The sequence below is a fragment of the Furipterus horrens genome, unplaced genomic scaffold (genome assembly GCF_987537825.1).
Source record: "Furipterus horrens unplaced genomic scaffold, mFurHor1.1.pri manual_scaffold_8, whole genome shotgun sequence".
NCBI classification, from domain to species: Eukaryota; Metazoa; Chordata; class Mammalia; order Chiroptera; family Furipteridae; genus Furipterus; species Furipterus horrens.
The window spans coordinates 68801262-68821525 of NW_028327178.1; the positions used below are offsets into that span (position 1 = coordinate 68801262).

Here is a 20264-nt window from a genome sequence, read left to right on the forward strand (position 1 = left end):
GAAAATAGGCTCCCCAAGAAAGGACACAATCCCTTGCCCAGTTTCAGGACTTGAGTCGGTTTTGAAACCTGAATCCCACTGTGTAAACAAGACTCCAGACCCCTGGAAGGATCCTGCCACACCATGGCAAGAATATATGGTAATTTTTCCCCAGACCATGACTAAAGGGATCTACAGCCACTTATTCAGGTAACTGTGCACAGGAGAAAAGGGAATACCTAAGCTTTTAAAGACTATTAAACACAGGGACTAAATAGGCATTGATACTCAGGGACCCCAAATACCATCATAATCCCTTGTTAGACTATGCACATAGGGACCAGCCAGGAGATGGAGGTCCAGCTCACAGTGGGTCCAGTGAGCCCATTGACTCAGATAGTGGTCATTTTCATGCCCCTGAAAGTATAACTGGAGTACCCTTGAGAGTTGGCAGACCTTTTACACTCTTTCCTTGAACTCTGGGGTAAGATTAAGAGGACCTAGGAGAATCCCCAGGAACTGCCTCCTCCCATGATGATAAAACATATTTTTTTAAAAATCACATTCAGTGATAATGACAGAGATTCATGCCACACTTAAGATCAAAAGGATGCAGTGTCGGTGGTCCCAATGATATCCCCATTGAATTTATTAGCCTGTCTCTTACAAAAGCAGACAGGTCCTGGAGAATGATTATAGACTAACATAAAATTAAACAAATAGTAATCACAATGATAGTTCTGTGCCAGATATAGTACTTTTTTTCTAGAGCAGATTAACCCAGGCTAATGTACATGGTATGTGCCTTTGATCTTAAAAATGTGTTTTCCTCCATTCCTAGTCAAAGAAGTTTCAAAAACACTTTGCATTCACATGGGACAATTATACATACTTACAGTCTTGTCCTGAGACTGTATTAATTCTCCTTCCTTCTGTCATGACATCCTTTGAAAGAACCTGGGAAATCTTGACTTCATACAGAATATTCCCTTTATGTATTATATTGATAATTTAATATTAGACCAATCAAGCAAGACAGGTGGAGATATTGGTAAAATACCTACACTCCAGAGGGTAGTAAATAAACCATAAGATGCTGCCACATCCATAAAACTGTTAATGACCAATGGTCTGAAGCATGCTTAGACAATCCTTCAGAATAAAAGACAAAAACTATTAGAACACATACCGCCCCCCCTCCACTATCACCACTAAGGTTAAACCATTATACCTTGTAGGCCTCTTTAAGTTCTGGATGCAGAATATTTTACAACTGGTCGTTTTCTCTGATCCATTTATCAAGTGACATGAAAAGATATCAGCTTTGAATGTAGCCAGAACAGGAAAGGGCTTAGCAGCAGGTCTAATCTGCAATGCAAGCAGTGTTACTGGACTAAAGGAATCTGTTTGCCTGCACACATCAAACCCAATCAAATTCAAACAGGAGTTTTCAGCCAAGAAAGTAAAAATTTATTGGTTGAGGAAATGGTGCCAAGCCGGGAGTCCCAGGTAAGCTTGTGCCCAAAGGACTGGCTCCCCAATGGCTTCCAAGAGATGGGTTATATAGAGGAAAAACCATCAATCATGGTGGCTAAAGGAGTTCAGGCTGTGCTTCTCCTGATTGGCTGGGGCCATGATAGGGAGTAGTTGATCATTGTATCAGCTTCCCATGTCAGCCAGGGCATTGTTTCATCTGGTTTCATGATGGTATGGTCCGTAGGGCTGTTCTGCTTTCATGGACCTGGGACTGAAATACAACTGAGGTCCAAATTTTATTTTTAGCTTGACTGAAACTCTGTTTCTGGGGTCAGCAGACTTGAGGCTTTGTTCTTAATACAGTTTAGTACTGACCGGAATATGAAGTACTAATGGCTTAATGATCAAAGAATAGAGTGGATGGAAAGAAAGGATAAATGTCAAAGAAATGCGGTCTCAGCATGATTATAGCAGCTCTGAAGTTTAGGTCTTACAACCTAGATTATTCTAGAGGTGTTGGTGATAAGAAAGATGCCAAGCAGAATTCATGTTAAGATTCAATAGGAGGATCACAATGTAAACTCCTGAGGTTCTGGAGCAAGGCCATATTGCCTGCAGCAGAAACTCTTACACCATTCAAGTAAAGATGCTGGTATTCTAACTGGCCCTGGTAGAAGTCAAGTGACATGCAGCCTGAGCTGCTTACCATAAGCTGGATTCTGTGAAACCCATTAAATAATAAGGTAGGGCAAAAGCAATCCATTGTGAAATAGGAGTGGTATGTATATGATTGTGCATGAGTAGGAAGGAGGGCATAAGTAAACTATATAAGCATGGTGGCCCATAAGCCCATTATCATCTACCACTCAGCTCACACATAATGCAAGAGTCTCTGTGATGAGCTGATAGGCTAAACTGGGTTCATGGATGGATGGGCTTGAGCTGTAGGCGCAAGATGAAAATTGGCTGAAGATATACTACAGCCCCATTCAGAGTTGTCTTGAAAGACAACAGTGATGAGAAATTCTCCCAATGGGCAGAGCTTCAAGCAGTGTAGAAAGAGAAGTAGCCTGAGGCAAGAATATACATTGGCTCATGGCAGTGTTGGATGACTTAACTGGTTGGTCAGGGCCTAGAAAGAGGAAATTGGGAACAAATAGGTCTGGGGAAGAAATGTATCGAGGGACCTATGGGAGTGGGCACCAAGTATGAAGATCTTTGCATTATATATTCTGTGGATACCAGAGAGCATCCAATTTAGAAAAGGCACTAAATAGCCAAGTAAATAGAATGGCCCAGTCAGTTAATATCAGTTCCAGACACTGTCATTGGCCATCCCAGTGCTAGCACAATGAGCTCATGAATGGAGAAGACATGGTGGCAGGGTTGGAAGCTATGCATAGGCCCAACAATAAGGGCTCAAACTCACCAAGGCTGATCTACTGCCACAGCAAATGTCCAATTTGTGAGGCATAGAAACCAAAGATGAGCCCTGGCTGGTGTGGCTTAGTGGATTGAACACTGGCCTGTGTTCCGAGGGGTCACTGGTTTGATTCCCAGTCAGGACACATGCCTGGGTTGCAGGCTGGGTCCCCAGTTTTGGGCACATGAGAGGCAGCTGTGCATTGGTGTTTCATTCCCTCTCTTTCTCCCTCTCTTCCCCTCTCTCTAAAAATAAATAAATAAAATCTTTAAAAAAGAAAAAAAGAAACCAAAGATGAGTTCCCATTCTGGCACCATCACTCAAAGTGACCAATGAGATACTTGGTGGCAAGTTGATTACATTCAACTCTTCACTCTATAAGGAGCACTGGTTTATCTCAACTGGAAACAACAGTATAAATTTCCTTTCCTGTATACAGAGCCGCTTGGTCACCACCACTATTCATCTTATGTTATTTGATCTACCAACACGGAATACTGCATTACACCGCCTCAGACCAAGAGATCCACTTTGAAGCAGAGGAGGGGCACTTGATCATGAGATCCATAGTTCTGTCTGCACCATTCAGAAGTTACTGGCCTGATAAAGTGATGCAAGGGCCTTTTGAAGGTGTAACTGAGGCTCCAGTTTGGAAATGATGCCCTGCCATGATGGGCTGCCTTTATCTAGAATGGAGTATATGTCTTAAATTAAAGACCATTACATGGTGTTGTGTTTCCTGTAAATAGAGCCAAGGGACAGATGTAGGCCTGGCTATCACTCCAGGGGCCAGCTTGGGGATTTTGTGCTTTTGTTACAGAACCCCTGGGCTGCTCCAATTGAAAACAAACCCACGGGCTCTTTAGTTAGGGGCCCGATTGCCCGCCGCCAAAATTATAACTCTCAATATCAGAGTTTAGTGAAAAGAAAAAGAATTGTTTATTTAACAGTTATATAGATTTAGTTATTTGCGGATTTCTGTTGTTAAGTCTTATGCTCTTTAAAACACCCACAAACACATATCCTTGCCTCCCCACCTTCCAGACCAGACTAGTTTTAGGAAAGTCAGAGAAACCGTTTCCCTACTTTCCAAACACAGTTCAGCTTTACCAGCAGCTGCCAATCATTCATTCTGATTGGGGAGGTCCTTTCTGTGCTGTGGTGCCCTCCAGCTCTCAATGCAGAACCACCTGGATTCTCAGCCTCCTTGCAAACTGCCTTCTTCCTGCAAACCGCGTGGATCTTCTCTCCTTCTCAAAACTGCATGGCGAGAGCCTCTTAAAGCAGCCTGGAGACCCCTTCTCCAAGCCACATGGAGAAGGCCCCTTCACCAAGCCATGTGGAGGGAGCACACGAGAGAGCGAGAGCGAGCGCGCGAGCGCGCCAGAGAGAGAGTCAGAGCGCCAGAGCCAGAGCGTGAGTGAGAACCCGAGTCAGAGAGCGAGAGAGAGTCAGAGTGAGAGCACGAGCGAGAGCCAGAGAGAGAGTCCGAGCTAAAATGTCTGCAGCTGCTTATATATCCCTGACTGCGTCATCTGACGCAGTGGGTGTTGCAAACAGTTCTGACCATTCACAGACCCTTACGTAGGCTCTGTGTGCTTTCCATACCGTCCCCTGGTTCAAGACTCCTCCCATCTGCCTGAGGCTTTGGATGCATTAAAGCCATTTGCATAAGAAAGACAGTAGCCACCAGCCTCAGGCATGTGGAAGCATTTGAAAAGCTGCTTACTTCTCCCCATCCCCCAGCAGCAAACTCTGGGGATTTTTGGACTCCCCTGTTTCTGTAACACTTTTAACCTGAAACTTTAGGGTCTGATGTTCTAGAGCTGTACTATCCAACATGGCAACCACTATCCAAATGTAGCTATTTAAACTTAATTAAAATTCATAATTTTCTTTCAGTCATATTAACCAAACTTCAAATTCCTGATAGCCACATGTGCATAATGGCAACTATGTTAGACAGTGCAGATATGGAACATTTGCATTACTGCAGAAAGTTCTAAAGAACAGTGCTGATTAGAAATTCTAGTTCCCAGAGGTGCAACATTTCTTCCAGGAGAAACAAGAGTCCTACTAAATTTAAGCTACAGTTTCTGCCATGTTATTTATGATTCTTTGTGTCAAGAGACTAGCAGGCAAGAATAGGAGTCACCATCCTAGCAGGCGAGCTATCCATGCTCATCAGGAGATAGGTTGATGTTATACAATTGAGGTCAGAGAATATGTTTGTCACTCAGGTGATCCAATAGAGCAGTTGTTGGTTTCTATGTTACCAGAAAGGAGATGTGGCCATGAGCTAGTCTGCCTAGGCTAGGTCAGTAGTGTGTGGGTTCTTGACTTTGTGCAGGAAAGATTTCACAGCATGAGTCCAGGTGATTTCTGAGTGTACATTTATTAAAGTTGGCAACTGTGATACAAGGAAGGGCTTAGGGATAGAAGAAGCAAAAGGAGAGCCTAGTCAGAGCTGCTTTGGCTCTCTGGAAATGTTATAGAAAAGAAATGAGCCTTGGTGGTGCTGCTTTAGCTCACTGGGAAGTCAGAGAAAAAGGGGGCCTTGGAAACAGGTTCAGGAGGTTAGCCTGGGACAAGCTGGTGCTGCACATTGTTCTCTGGTTGCAAGCCTTGTGAGGCCCCTTAGGATTTAGGAGATTTCTGCCTTTTGGAGAAGAGAAGGATGGGAAAGGTGGGGTAAGAAGAGGAGGGAGGGAAAGGCATGTGGGAGGGAAAGGCACAGGAGTGCTCCTGAGAGAGTGTATGCTGGTGATACAGAGAGATCTGAATCAGATCACTGATAAGGGAAGAGCCATAGGACAAGGTTGCCTGAGACAATGGTAAACAAGCTAGCACAGATTTCCCTACCCTGGGGCAGAGACTCTATAGGGGGAGGTGCAGATCTGCCAGTCTAGGATGGGATTGGCTGAGAAGCTGGATGCCTCCAGAGTGCATGAAATTACAGGCCAAAATATTTAAACATTAGGAGGGAAGAGACTCACCATCTTTCTCTTTCTTGGGGACCCACCTGGATGATGGTGCTGCAGCCATCTGCACTTCCCAAAGGACAGTATTTTTAAATTGGAGGATGAATTCCAGGAGCAGCCTAGGACTTGTCTGGCCTGGCAGAAGGTGGCAGGTTATTTTTCTTTGGGTGTTTTAGAGAGAATGGGCTCTGAAGCAGAAGCCTGCTGTTCTTCCAGAATTGTGTAGCTTTTGAATAAAAGACTCCTTCCCTTTTTCACCAATCCTCTATCTCCAGAATTTGTCTACAGGTGGTGGGCAGCAGGACCCCACACTTGGCTATTCAGTAACACTGGGAACTTCTTTTTGAGGGTTTTTAAAGGCTAGCAGTTTAGAGGATGTCTAAGGGGAATATCTCAATAGAATATTCATCAGCTTTATGCTGATATGCCAAAATGTAATTTCTTTAACTTCAGCTGTGCTTGGGTGTGGTTGGCAAAAGGCACTAATCAGATTTCTGCTGTCTCCCTGAATAGAGTGATTTAAGCTATTTACTCTCTGATTGGGGAAAAGTACAAAACACCTAACTCTTAAATTTCCTTGAGGTAGGAGAGATAAAATTTACTGGATGACTGCAAACTGCTTGGCATCTAGATTTACTAGATGGCTGCAAATTACTTGTTTAACTATCTGCCTCAGTTTTCCTATTGCAGTTGTCCTGGTTTACTACCCTGTTTCAATCACACTTTGCTCAATGTTGATGGTAAATGAACAAATGTATTCATGCTTGAGAAAAACTGTTACCAGAGCTCAGATGCCTCAGGGATGTAGGTCTGGGTCACTCCAGCAGATAAGCAATCTAAGCCAGCAGAAGTGCCAGAGGTAGTAAGATATGAGGTTATAAAGAAGGTACAAAATAGAGGAGAGAGATGATGAAAATCTGTTGCAGCCTCAAGACCAGTCACAGCAGTAGGGATTACAGTTGATCTGACTATTCTTTTGAAACCAGAAAAGCCAGTGTTCTTGCTGCCTCTCATCTACCAGATCCGATAAGCAGAGACAGGGACTGAATCTTTATGAGCGCTTTATTCAGAAGGTTAGCCATCTGAGAAGATGGTGGGTTTGTACCCTAACACACTGTCCTAAATTCCATTTTTAACTGACCCTTTTTATAAGAATAAGTGTAGATAAGGGGTTTGGATTTCAAGGAAAAAGTTAATCAGATAATGGCTGCAGTATTCTTTCATCTGTGTCCTGGGTAGTGGTGACCTCACCCTGGAGAACAATGGCTCAGATACCATCTTGATTGCTTGCCCTCCTCCTGAGGCAAAGGTGGAACTGCTTATGGTTTCCTGGAGACAAGATGTGTCACACTTTCAGTTCCTGAAACAACAGCTTTTTACATACATTGATTACTAAGTTTATTAGCTATTACCTGAAACTAAAATTTTCCAACATTGGAGTCCCCCATCACTTTCTTTTCTATGTTTTCACAGGATAAGTACCCAACCAAAATTCTGGACAAGCAGTTCGCAGATGGCGTGAACATCTATACAGAACAACTGGACTCAAACAGCACAAGAGTAGGACTGTAGTCGATGCTGTGGTGCACTGATAGATCCCCTTTTAGAACCCAGGCCTCTTTCTCTGGTATTGAATGCTGATGGTTCAGTCCTCTCTGAGAATTGCATTAGCTGAAGTAAGCCGCTTTGCTCAAGGTTACACCCACTCCCTGAAAGCATCAATGTCCAATGACTGCTTAATAAAGGGGAATAAAAGTTAACCCTCCAGACCATCTTCAACCCCTATTATGTTCTTCCTTCAATATTTTTTTGGTCTCTCTCTCTCTCTGGGCTACAATTTTAAATTATACTTCTATTGTAACATAACCCACGGGCTGTTCAGTTATTAGGGACCCGATTGCCTGCCACAAGAAGCATAATTCTCAACACCAGAGTTTGGTGAAAAGAAAAAGAATTGTTTATTTAATGGTTATATAGATTTAGATTATTTGTGGATTTCTGCCGTTGTCTTATTGTCTTTAAAACACCAACGAACACATAGTTCTGCCTCCCCCTACCAAACCAGGCTAGTTTTAGAAAAGTCAGAGATAGTCTTCCTACTTCCCAGACACAGTTCAGTTTTACCAGCAGCTCCCAATCATTCGATTCTGATTAGGGAGGTTTTACTTGTGTTGCGGTGCTCTCCAGCTTTTATTGCAGAACCACGTGGAGTTTCTAGCCTCCTTGTAAACTGCATGAAGTTATCCTTTTCTTTTCCAAGCTGCATGGAGTTCCCCCCTTCCTTTCCAAGCTACATGGAGTTCCCCTCTGCCCTCCTTGAAAATCATCTCCTCTCCTCTTCTCTAAACCGCATGGAGATCCTAGCTAAAATGTCTGCCACCTATTTTTAAACCCCTGACTGCATCCTCTGATGCAGTGGATGTGGTAAGAAGTTCTGACCATTCTCAGAAACTTGCACAGGCTCTGTATGCTCTTTCTGCACCATTCCATGGTCAAAACCCCTCCTATCTTCTTGGGGCCTTGGAAGAACCAAGGCCATTTGCATAACTGAGACACTAGCTTCTTTCCATAGTTATGCAAAAGCATTTTAAAAGCTGTTCCCTTTTTCCGATCCCCCAGCCTGCAGGCTCTGGGGATATTTGGAGACCCCTACTCTGTAATACTATGACTTATTTATGGTCCCATAATATGGGGGGTTGAGCTCATGGCATTTCCATATACAAGAAATCTCCAGTAAGGGGGGTTGAGTATTTGGGGTCTGTATACAAGAAACTTCCAGTATAGGATGTTGAGTATACAGGGTGTGAGCAAGAAACTTCCAATACAGGGGGCTGAGCTCACAGGTTCGTGTTCAAGAAATCTCCAGTAAAGGAGATTGAGGACACAACTGGATTCAGCCACAGCCACAGGAATTGACTGAGGATGGGAAATAAAAATTGTAAGCCTAGAGAAACTAAAGAATTAGAGAAAATGTTAGAACATTGGGGAGAAGATTCCCAGACCCAGAATAAGAAAAAAACAAAAAATGGTAAAATATTGCTATCTCCTTTGGCCAAAGGAACCCAATAAGGGGCAATCTGTTTTCTGACCCCAATTTGGGTCTGATGAAACTTAGGTTTGTCAAGCCCTGACCTTATATGTGAGTGATCAGGCATCAGCTTCTAAGGAAGAGAAGGAATATGCTCTCTGCTGGTTATAACCTACCAGCAGGTCCTCAGCTCTCTTCCCTGTAAAAGAAAAAGAAGATTAAGTCTAGGATCCTCTATCCTGTCTCCCGCCACCTTACAGCCCTGACCAGCCAGTGACCAACTGGGCACAGGCACTGTGGACAGACAGTACAGATGAATCAGGCCAGGGACACCTAACAGGTGCCCAACTGGCAGCTGTGCCCACGACACCTATGACACTGGTGGGAACTTACTCTAGATTAAGAAAAGAATTAGAGCAACATAAGCAAGACCTGAAGACCTTTTCCATTCCCTCACAGCAGCCAATGTTTCCCCTTAGGGATGGTCTCCATGGGCCCAGGACAAATTGGATATGTCAAATGCTCCTCTAATAAGCACTGAAGTTAGAAACTTCAAGAGCGATATGAAGCACTTGGTAGAGGACCCTTTTGGATTGGCAGAACAATTATATCAGTTCCTTGGACCCAGCATATACATGTGGATGGATGTCTATACTAGACATCTTCAGTGGGGAGAGAGGAGAATGATCAGACGGGCTCCTATGAGGATATAGAAAAGGGAACATCCTCCTGGTCAGGGAATTGTCCTGGCCAAACAGAAGTTTCACAATAGAGATCCTGAATGGGATAATAATAGGCCAGAGGATAGGGCTCAGATGAGAGACCTTAGGAGCCTCATCATCAGGGGAATCAAGAAGTCCATTCCCCAAGTACAGAATGTCTCCAAGGCATTCAAGATACAGCAAGAAAGAGATGAAATCCATCAGCATTCCTACAGAAGCTCAGGGACCAGATGAAAAAGTATTCTGGTCTAAATCCAGAGAATGCTGAAGGACAGGGACTCTTAAAAGTCACCATTGTAACAGAAACTGGCCAGATATTGGTAAGAAATTGCAGATGGTAGATGAATGGGCCATAGAGCACAATTGAAAAACTTCTCAGTAAAGCTCAGAAAGTGTACATTAAAAGAGAGGAAGCATGACTAGGCTCTGGTTGTCACCAGAAAGCCCTGAGGAATGGGAGTTGACTTTCAAGGCTAATGAAAGCCAAGGAGGAAAAAACCTGACACCTTGGTTGGTTGTGCGGTTTGTGGTAATCTTTCTAGGGAAAGAATGCAGGTTGCTTTCCTGACAGATGACTAGGAAGAACCTTAAGCCACAATGGAAAACGTGAATGACTGATAAAAAGTATGGGTGTTCCAGACAAGGCCAGATGGCAGGTGTGTGGCTCAGCTTCTGTGCCCAAAGGTCAGGCTGAAGGTCAATCAGAAGGTTCTTTGTGTGAGTTCCAACAAAGCAGAGTTAAAAGATTATTTGTGATCAATTGTTATTCCTATCTCTACAGTCTTACAGATTCAGATGATGGTTTGTGGGTTATGTTGTGTGAATTAGCATGTATGTTCTTTCTTCTGTTTGCATAGGGCATCAGCCTATAATCTCATTACCTGAGTAATTGTCTGTTAGTATAGGCATCACTTAAGAAGCCCATCTGCATCACCGCCTCCTGAAACTCACTGGTTTGGCTGAACTAAATGATTGGGTTGGTAAAGTGTGGGGCAGTATGTGGGCTTCACTTTAAAACTGGTTTCTCTTTTTCTGCCCCACAGCTTGGACAGAAAGGGCCCAGAGTTATGAGAAGGAGAAAATCCTAAAATATCCCCCTCAGCCCAAACTAAGTTTAGAGCGCAAAAGTGCTTTGAACAGGTGTAACATGCCTTGCACACCTTCTGCCAAAGAAGCCAAGTTTTTTCCTAATGTAGGACATTAAACCTTAATCCCTGCCTGTTGTCATCTAGTGGTTATAGTTTTAATGACACCTTTTAACCCTGTTGTCAAATCTATTGCCCCCAGAATACAAGGATGTCAGTTTGTTCAGCAGTGCCAGCCTTTGGAAACCAAGCATGCTGCTGCCCGGGGACAGCCAACTGACCTGACCTGGATTTTGCAAAATCCTTCCCCATGTGGAAAGGCCACCCCCCATCCTTACTCCCATTCTGTTAGGGAGTTCTAGGCCCAAGGGTAGGTATAACGATGGCCATGTCCAGCTTGAAGCAACTAGAGGAGCATGAGACCTTCGTCCATTGTTCTTTATAAGATTATAAAGGGTCTTAACTATGAGAAGGGGAATTATTACAGAGTAAGGTCCCCCCAAAATTCCCCAGAGCCTGCAGTTGGAGGGTTGGGGAAGAGGACAACTTTCAAGATGCCTTTTAAAGCTATGGCTGGTTGCTAGTATCTTAGTTATACAAATGGCTTTGGTTCTTCCAAGACCTCAAGGAGGTGGAAGGGATTTTGACTATAAAATGGTGATGAAAAAGAGGTCAACATCCCCTGGTGGATAATTTGATCCTCACATCTATATTGATGTCACTGAGGTCCCTAAAGGAGTTCCAGATGAGTTTAAGGCTAGGAATCAAATAGGGCAGGGTTTGAGTCAGTCATCTTCTGGTGGTCAACAATTAATCAGAATGTTGATTGGGTAAACTATATTTATTATAATCAGCAGAGATGTATTAATTATACCAGGGATGTTATAGAAGAAATAGCTCAACAGTTAGATGCCACCAGTCGAATGATCTGGGAGAATAGGATGGCACTGGATATGATGCTAGCAGGAAAAATAAAAGGTGTATGTGTAATGCTCGGGGGGCAGTGTTACAGTTTTATTCTCAATAATACAGCTCCTGATGGAACTCTCACTAAGGCTCTACAGGGACTGACCACCCAAACAAATAAACTAGCAGAAAATTCAGGCATGGACAATCCTATAACAGGATGGTTAGAAAACTGGTTTGGCAATTGGAAAGGAATGATCATGTCAGCTCTTGTCTCCCCTCTCTCATTGTAGTAGCAGGCGTCCTTACTTCTTTAGGCTGCTATATTATTTCCTGCATCAGACGTTTAGTTCAGAGATTAATTGAGACTGCCCTAACTAAATAGATGCTAGCAATTTATCAACAGAATAATCCCCTCCTCCTGGAGGCTGAGGAAAATCCTTGCTATGAGGCAGAGAATTGAGAAATCCTCATGAGGTTTGAAGGGACAAGATAGAGGTTCAAGTAGTCAATTTTCCAAAAGAGATAGGGGGAATTGTTAGGTATAAAGAAGCAAGCCAGTGACTCTCTGACCAGTAGGAGATAATTTACAAATGAATCATGGAAAAGGGGCGAGGAAATGACATTCAGTAGATGCTCACCCATATATCTGGGATCAAAAGGAGGAAGATTGTTATCACCAAACACAGAGAAATGGGAAGATGTAGCTAGATAACTTTGCAAATAAGTTGGAGGTAGACCTATAACTAGATTACACTTAATCACACCCTGAGTTAAATAGTTAATCGCATTAGATTGTGAACCCAGATTAACCAGTAATGGAGAAAAGGGGGAGAGGGTGAGGGGAGGGGGAGCTAATTGCATTAGTATGAAACCAAGTTTTTTTGTCTACTTCATGTGCACATGCTTCTGGCTGGCAGTGTGCCTGACTCTGCAGACTTGTGACTAAGCGCCCCACTTTGCTGCTCAAGTTCTGTGTCCCGGTGTTATATTGTGAGCATTCCTCAAACTGGGACGCACAATGTGGGGCTTGTCTCAGAATCACCTCATGGAGGAAAGCTGAGCAAGCCAAGACATTTATCCACCAACTGACTGAGTGTTGCCCTAGGGGAATTAGGCATCTGACACTCCCTGGCTGCCCTGCAGTCCCCAGGTAGAGAAGGAGGAGAGGCAGGTAGGTACTAAAGGTATAAAGCTATTAGTGTGCAGCTACAGATGAACATGAGGTGGACTGAGTGGATGTCCTCACCATGCTCTCATTCTCACCAGCATAAAGGTCTTAAAGGCTGGTTGGCTCTCATTGGCTTTCCTAAGGATGAGCAGATTCACTGCCACCCAGATGTCTGTGTGGTTCTTGGTCCTCACGCAGGTTCATTCACTAGCTTTGTAGTGATGTAGAAAGAAGCCTCTCTGTCAGCTTGGTATAAACTTAATCCTCTAGGAGAAGGGAAGATGGCTGCGGAGTAGGGACAGTGCTCTCAGCTCGCTCCTGTTAAGGAGAGACTCCAGGGACGAATGCAGAGAAGAGTGACTGACAGCACCTCCACAAAAGATCTCAAGACAAGGTGGGCAGAGTGACTCTCAATCAACTAACCAGAGAAAAAAGAACCACCAAAGAGTAGCTGAAATACAACCAGACAGATTAAAGAAATAGCATAAAGGACAACACAGATGGAGAGCCAAGAGGGTGTAGGAGTAAGTGGAAGCTACACTAACCTCCTCCCAGGACCACCCAGTGTTGACTCAGCCCCAGTACAGCAGACAGACCATTCCCCTCCAAGTGGTTTCAGACTAAGGGGAAATAAAAGCCCTGCCTACAGGAATTAAGCTGCCACACCCACGGTCCTTAAGCCTGATGGCAAATCACAGATTGAGTACATTAACAACTAAAGAAGACAGACAAAGGCAGTAGATCACTGGAAGTCTCCAATAGGCAGCCTAGGGCCAGTCTGGTACATGATTTGACGCTACGAGAGGCAGATCCAGGAAGAGCAAATCATTCTAAGAAGCACCAACAAACAACAGGAATCACAAAAATGGGGAGACAGAGAAACAACTCCCCATCAAAAGGAAAGGTAGAATCCCCAGAGAGAGTGCTAAATGAGATAGAGGGGAGAAAAATATCAGATACAGAATTCAAAACACGGATTACGGAGAAGCTGAATGAGCTAAGCGGAAACTACAAAGAACTCCCGGGAAACTACAAGGAACTCCAGAAAAACTACAATGAACTCACAGAGAATTACACGAGAATGAAAAAGAACATAGAAGCGGGGGGGACCAAGATGGCTGTGGAGTAGGAACAGTGTTCTCAGCTCGCTCCTGTTAAGGAGACAATCCAGGAGGAACAAACTCGGGGAGGAATGACTGAGTGAGTGGGAATATCTGATAACGTGAACGGGGAGGAGATCGTGGGAGCAGCGTGGAGGGGGGTGGAGGGGTTTGTCACAAACTGCAGGCTGAGTCATTCTGAGACTCCGTGCGTTTGCAGTATCAAGCCGGAGAGCTCACTAGCCGGGAGTGGGTTCTTGTAGGGAGTTAGGGAGAGGATTTGGCCGAAAAAGCCAGAGGAGTGAGAGAACAGTGAACAACCAGGACTGGGAGAAACTGTGTGACCTGAGTCTAGAGAGAAACATCCTCAGCTGCAACCTCCGACGGAAAGCTCGGCATCCCGGGCGCGCCCAGCACTTGCGCTAGGGCCCTACAGAACAAAGGAGCAGTTTTGGGGCTAGGGGACGGGCTGCACAGAAAAGCTGTTTCGGAACTCCGGACCGGGGGAGAACTGTGGTCTTGAAATCAGTGTTTGCTCTTTAGTCGCGCTAGAATCCCACAGAACAAAGGGCAGGTTTGGGGCTAAGAGAGAGGTGGGACGCGCAGGGTGTGTAGGTAGGGAAGAGGGCGGAGGCAGAGGTCCTGGAGGGGAGACAGTTTTAGGGCAAGGAGAAGGGCCCGCAGGGAAGGGCTGCTGCGGAGCTCCAGACCGGCAGAGAGCTCCAGGGTAGGAGAGTGCTGCGCCGACCGACCACACTAGAGTCCCACAGAACAAAGGGACGGTGCTGTGGCGGGAAGAAAGATAGAGCGCGCAGGCCGATAGACAGGGAAGCCAGCGGAAGCTGTAGCTCGGAATAGAGACAGTTTTGGGGCAAGGAGAAGAGCACAGGCAGGAAAGCCACTGCAAAGCTCCAGACTAGAGGAGAGGCCCTGGGCAGGAAAGGGCCACTGGGCCCGGCACTTTGACCGACTGTGCCAGAGTCCTGCAGAACAAAAGGACGATCTTGAGACAGGGAGAGAGGTGGGGTGCGCAGGCATATAGACAGGAAAGAGAGCAGAAGCTGTAGCCTGGGAATAGAGACAGGACCGGAGGCAGGGCGGGGATTGCTGGCAGGCACAGGCTGGACCAACAGAGGGAAGGAGTAGCTGGACAAGCCTGAGGAGGGCTGAGGCTGCCTCAGGAGGGGACTACTAAAGGCAGCTCACAGCAGAGCGGTGGTAGGCCTACGAAAAAAAGACTAGCAACCCCAGAATCAAGCAGAACCCTCCCACAGCCAGCCAACCAACCAGAAAAGATTTGAAACTCATGGAATTTTGAATAGGAGCAGTCTCAGGAAGGAAGCAAGGAAAAACCAAAAAACAAACAAACCAAAAACACCCAGAGACTGTGCATAAAAGTTGAATTGAGTTAAAATCCTCATTCTTTCATCTCTCACTCTCTCTCTAACTACCCCTACCGTCAGTCCCTTCTTATTCTCGCTCCTTTTCTCCCCTCCCCTTCCCCCCCTTCTCTCCCCTTAGCATTCTCCCCTGCATCCTATTCTCAGTTAATTTTATAATTTTAAGTTCTCTCCCTTTCTCACCCTCTCCTTTCTCTGCGCTACTCACCTTCAACTTTATTAAATTTCTTTCTTTATTTTGTCCCCCTTCAGTCTACATTCATTTTTCTTTCATCTCTTGTCCTTATTTTCCTTCTCTCCCTATACATAATCTCTCTCTCTCCCTATTACACTTTATATTCTAATCTCTTAATATTCAAATTATAATTCTAATCTATCCCCCTCTCCCTTTACTCTCCTATTCTTACCCCTTCTCTTTTTCTACCTCACCCCCCCACTTCTTTCCCTACCTCTTGTATTTCTCTCCTTCATCCTATCTTTTGCCAACTCTTCAATTTCAATCCTCCCCTCCCTAATATCTCCTCTTCCTCCTGATTTCCTCCCCTCCTCTGAGCTCTTTTCCTCCCAAATCCTCTTGCTTTCCTATCTCCTATTCCTCTCTCTATATATTCACCTTTTCTCTCTATCTTGCAACTTTATATCATGTTTTAATCTCCTAATCTTTTTTATAACATATAATTTAAAAAAGAATTTTAATCCAGTCCCCTCTCTTCTACCTCCCCTTCTTCTTCTGTTCTCTCTCCTACCCTTCTCTTCTCTACTTTCTCTCTCTCTTTCCTCTCTCCCTTCCTGTCTTGCTATTTTCTACTCTGTATTTTTATCCTTAAAAAATTATCTCTCAATCTATTTCCTACCTTCTAACTTCCCCAGCCCTCTCTTTCAATTTCTGGCTGTCTGTCTACCTGGATGTCTGTTGTGTCTACCCTACCTCCCACGCTAATCATATAGTACATACCGATTATATAATCCTAATACTATACACTTCCACTTTCTCTCTCCACACTGTAACCCTTCCCTCCTTTTCAAACAGACAGTGTAAGTGTTAATTGCTCTCTTACATAACCTTGATCCCAATTGCTAATATTAATACTCTATCAACTTCCAGCTCAAAAATTACCCTTCCTTCATTTAAAACAACTCCTTTCTGTTTCTCCTATGAAATAAGAGTCCCAGTATCTCCACAAGTATATTAACACGGGCTCATTTGCAGCCTATAGTGGGATTGTATTTGGGGGAGACATTGGAGGGTGTGGGTTTCTTGCCTGGGTTGTGTAATTATGTTTTAGCAGCACCTTCACAAAAGATCTCAAGACAAGGTGGGCAGAGTGACTCTCAATCAACTAACCAGAGAAAAAGATCCACCAAAAAGTAGCTGAAATACAACCAGACAGATTAAAGAAATATCATCAAGGACAACACAGACGGAGATCCAGGAGGGTGGAGGAGTAAGTGGAAGCTACACTAACCTCCTCCAGGGACCAGCCAGTGCTGACTCAGCCCCAGTACAGCAACAGACCATCCCCCTCCAAGTGGTGTCACACTAAGGGGAAATAAAAGCCCTGCCTATAGGAATTAAGTTGCCACACCCACGGTCCTTAAGCCTGACGGCTGATCACAGATTGAGTATAGTAACAACTAAAGAAGAGAGACAAAGGCAGTAGATCCCTGGAAGTCTCCAACAGGCTGCCTAGGGCCAGTCTGGTACATGATCTGACGCTACCAGAGGCAGATCCAGGAAGAACTGATCATTCTAAGAAGCACCAACAAACAAAAGGAATCACAAAAATGGGGAGACAGACAAACAACCCCCCATCAAAAGGAAAGGTAGAATCCCCAGAAAGAGTGCTAAATGAAATAGAGGGGAGCAACATATCAGATACAGAATTTAAAACATGGATTATGGAGAAGCTAAATGAGCTCAGCGGAAACTACAAAGAACTCCAGAAAAACTACAGTGAACTCCAGAAGAACTATAAGGAACTTACTGAGAATTATACCAGCATCAAAAAGGACATGGAAGCTATCAATAAGAGCCAGGAGGAAATGAAGAATACGATCTCTGAATTGAAGAACACAGTAGAAGGAATTAAAAGCAGGCTAGAGGAAGCAGAAGATCGGATCAGCGAGCTGGAGGACAACGTACACAAAAACTCCCAGACAATGCAACAAAATGAAAAAAGACTGAACAAGACTGAAGAGGTCCTAAGACAGCTGCAGGACAACATGAAACGTAACAATATCCGTATCATTGGAATTCCAGAAGGAGAAGAAGAAGAGCAAGGGATAGAAAACCTCTTTGAAAAACTAATGACAGAAAACTTCCCTCACATGAGGAGAGAAAGAGTCACGCAAATCCAGGAGGCACAGAGGGTCCCAATGAAGATGAACCCCAACAGGCCCACCTCAAGACACATCATAATTAAAATGGCAACATCCAAAGACAAAGAGAGAATCCTAAAAGCAGCAAGAGAGAAACAACTAATAACATACAAGGGAGCTCCAATAAGGCTATCCTCAGATTTCTCAGCAGAAACACTACAAGCAAGAAGGGAATGGCAAAAAATATTCCAAGCAATGAAAAACAAAGGCCTACTACCAAGAATACTCTACCCAGCAAGGCTCTCATTCAAAATGGAAGGCGAAATAAGGAGTTTCTCAGACAAAGGAAGACTAAAAGAATACATCTCCACCAAACCAGCAATGCAAGAGATGCTAAAGGGTCTGCTATAAAAAGATAAAGAAACAGAGAGAAACAGAGAAGAACACGAGTACAAAGGGGGAAAATGACAATGAATAAGTACTTATCAGTAATAACCTTAAACGTAAATGGATTAAACGCTCCAATTAAAAGACATAGGGTAGCTGAATGGATTAGAAAGAATGACCCACACATATGCTGTCTACAAGAGACCCACCTTAGAACAAAAGATCTACACAGACTGAAAGTAAAGGGATGGAAAAATGTATTCCAAGCAAATGGACATGAAAAAAAAGCCGGGGTAGCAATACTTATATCAGACAAAACAGATTTCACAGCAAAGTCCATAAAAAGAGACAAAGAAGGGCATTTCATAATACTTAAGGGAAAAATCCATCAAGAAGATATAACCCTTATAAATATATATGCACCCAACTTAGGAGCACCAAAATATGTAAGGAAAATTTTGAAAGACTCCAAGAAAGATATAGGCAGCAACACACTCATCGTAGGGGACTTTAACACCCCATTGTCAACAATGGACAGATCTTCAAAGCAAAGAAACACCAAAGATATTGAGGCACTGAACAACACTTTAGATCAAATGGACTTAGTCGATATATATAGAAGTTTACACCCCAAAGAAGCAAAATATACATATTTCTCAAGTGCACATGGAACATTTTCAAAGATAGACCACATGGTAGGACACAAAACAAGCCTCAATAAATTCAAGAAAATTGAAATTATATCAAGCATCTTCTCAGATCACAATGCCTTAAAATTGGAAATCAACCTCAAGGAAAAAACTCAAAAACATTCAAACTCATGGAGAATGAATAACATGCTATTAAATAATGAATGGGTTAACAATGACATCAAGGAAGAAATCAAAAAGTTCCTGGAAACCAATGATAATGAACACACAACAACCCAAAACCTATGGGATACAGCGAAAGCAGTCTTAAGAGGAAAGTTCATAGCAATACAAGCCTACCTAAAAAAGCTAGAAGAATCTCTAATAAAAAATTTAACCCTACAGCTACAAGAACTAGAGGAAGAACAACAAGCAAAACCCAGATCAAGTAGAAGGAAGGAAATCATCAAGATCAGAGCAGAATTAAATGACATAGAGTCTAAAGTAACAATTCAAAAGATCAACAAGAGTAGGAGCTGGTTCTTTGAAAAGATAAACAAAATTGACAAGCCTTTAGCCAGGCTCATCAAGAAAAAAAGAGAGAGAACCCAAATAAATAAAATCAGAAATGAAAGAGGAGAAATCACAACTGATACCACAGAAATACAAAGAATTATAAGAAATTATTATGAACAACTGTATGGCAAGAAATTTGACAACCTAGAGGAAATGGACAGATTCCTGGAAAACTATAGTCTGCCCAAACTGAATCAAGAAGAAGCAGAAAGTCTGAATAGACCAATAACAGCTAGCGAAATTGAAGCAGTAATGAAAAAACTCCCAGCACAAAAAAGCCCTGGACCGGATGGCTTCACAAGTGAATTCTACAAAACATTTAGGAAAGAACTAACTCCTATCCTCCTCAGATCATTCCAAAAGATACAAGAAGAGGGAAGACTCCCAAACTCGTTCTATGAAGCCAGTATAACCCTAATTCCAAAACCAGGTCAAGACATAACAAAGAAAGAAAACTACAGGCCAATATCGCTGATGAACATAGATGCTAAAATCCTCAACAAAATATTGGCAAACTGGATCTAGCAACACATTAGAAAGGTCATACACCACGATCAAGTAGGATTCATCCCAGGGATGCAAGGATGGTTTAATATTCGCAAAACAATAAATGTAATACACCACATAAGCAAAATGAAAGACAAAAACCACATGATCATATCAACAGATGCAGAAAAAGCATTTGATAAAGTACAACACCCATTTATGATAAAAACTCTCAGCAAAATGGGAATAGAGGGAGCATACCTCAACATAATAAAGGCCATATATGAAAAACCTGAAGCCAACATCATACTCGATGGGCAAAGACTGAGAGCATTCCCCCTGAGATCAGAAACAAGACATGGATGTCCGCTCTCTCCACTCCTATTCAACATAGTCTTGGAAGTTCTAGCCACAGCAATCAGACAAGAAAGAGAAATAAAAGGCATCCAAATTGGAAAACAGGAAGTAAAACTGTCATTATTTGCAGATGACATGATAATGTACATAGAAAATCCTTTAGACTCCACAAAAAAACTACTCAATCTAATAAGTGAATTCGGCAAAATAGCAGGATACAAAGTCAATATTAAGAAATC

General features: G+C 43.4%; 1 pseudogene; it reads left to right on the forward strand.

Moving 5' to 3' along the window:
• The first annotated feature begins 1464 nt into the window (after positions 1-1464).
• LOC150003103 (guanine nucleotide-binding protein G(s) subunit alpha-like) overlaps positions 1465-20264 on the forward strand; it is a 55231-nt pseudogene continuing 36431 nt past the window's right edge.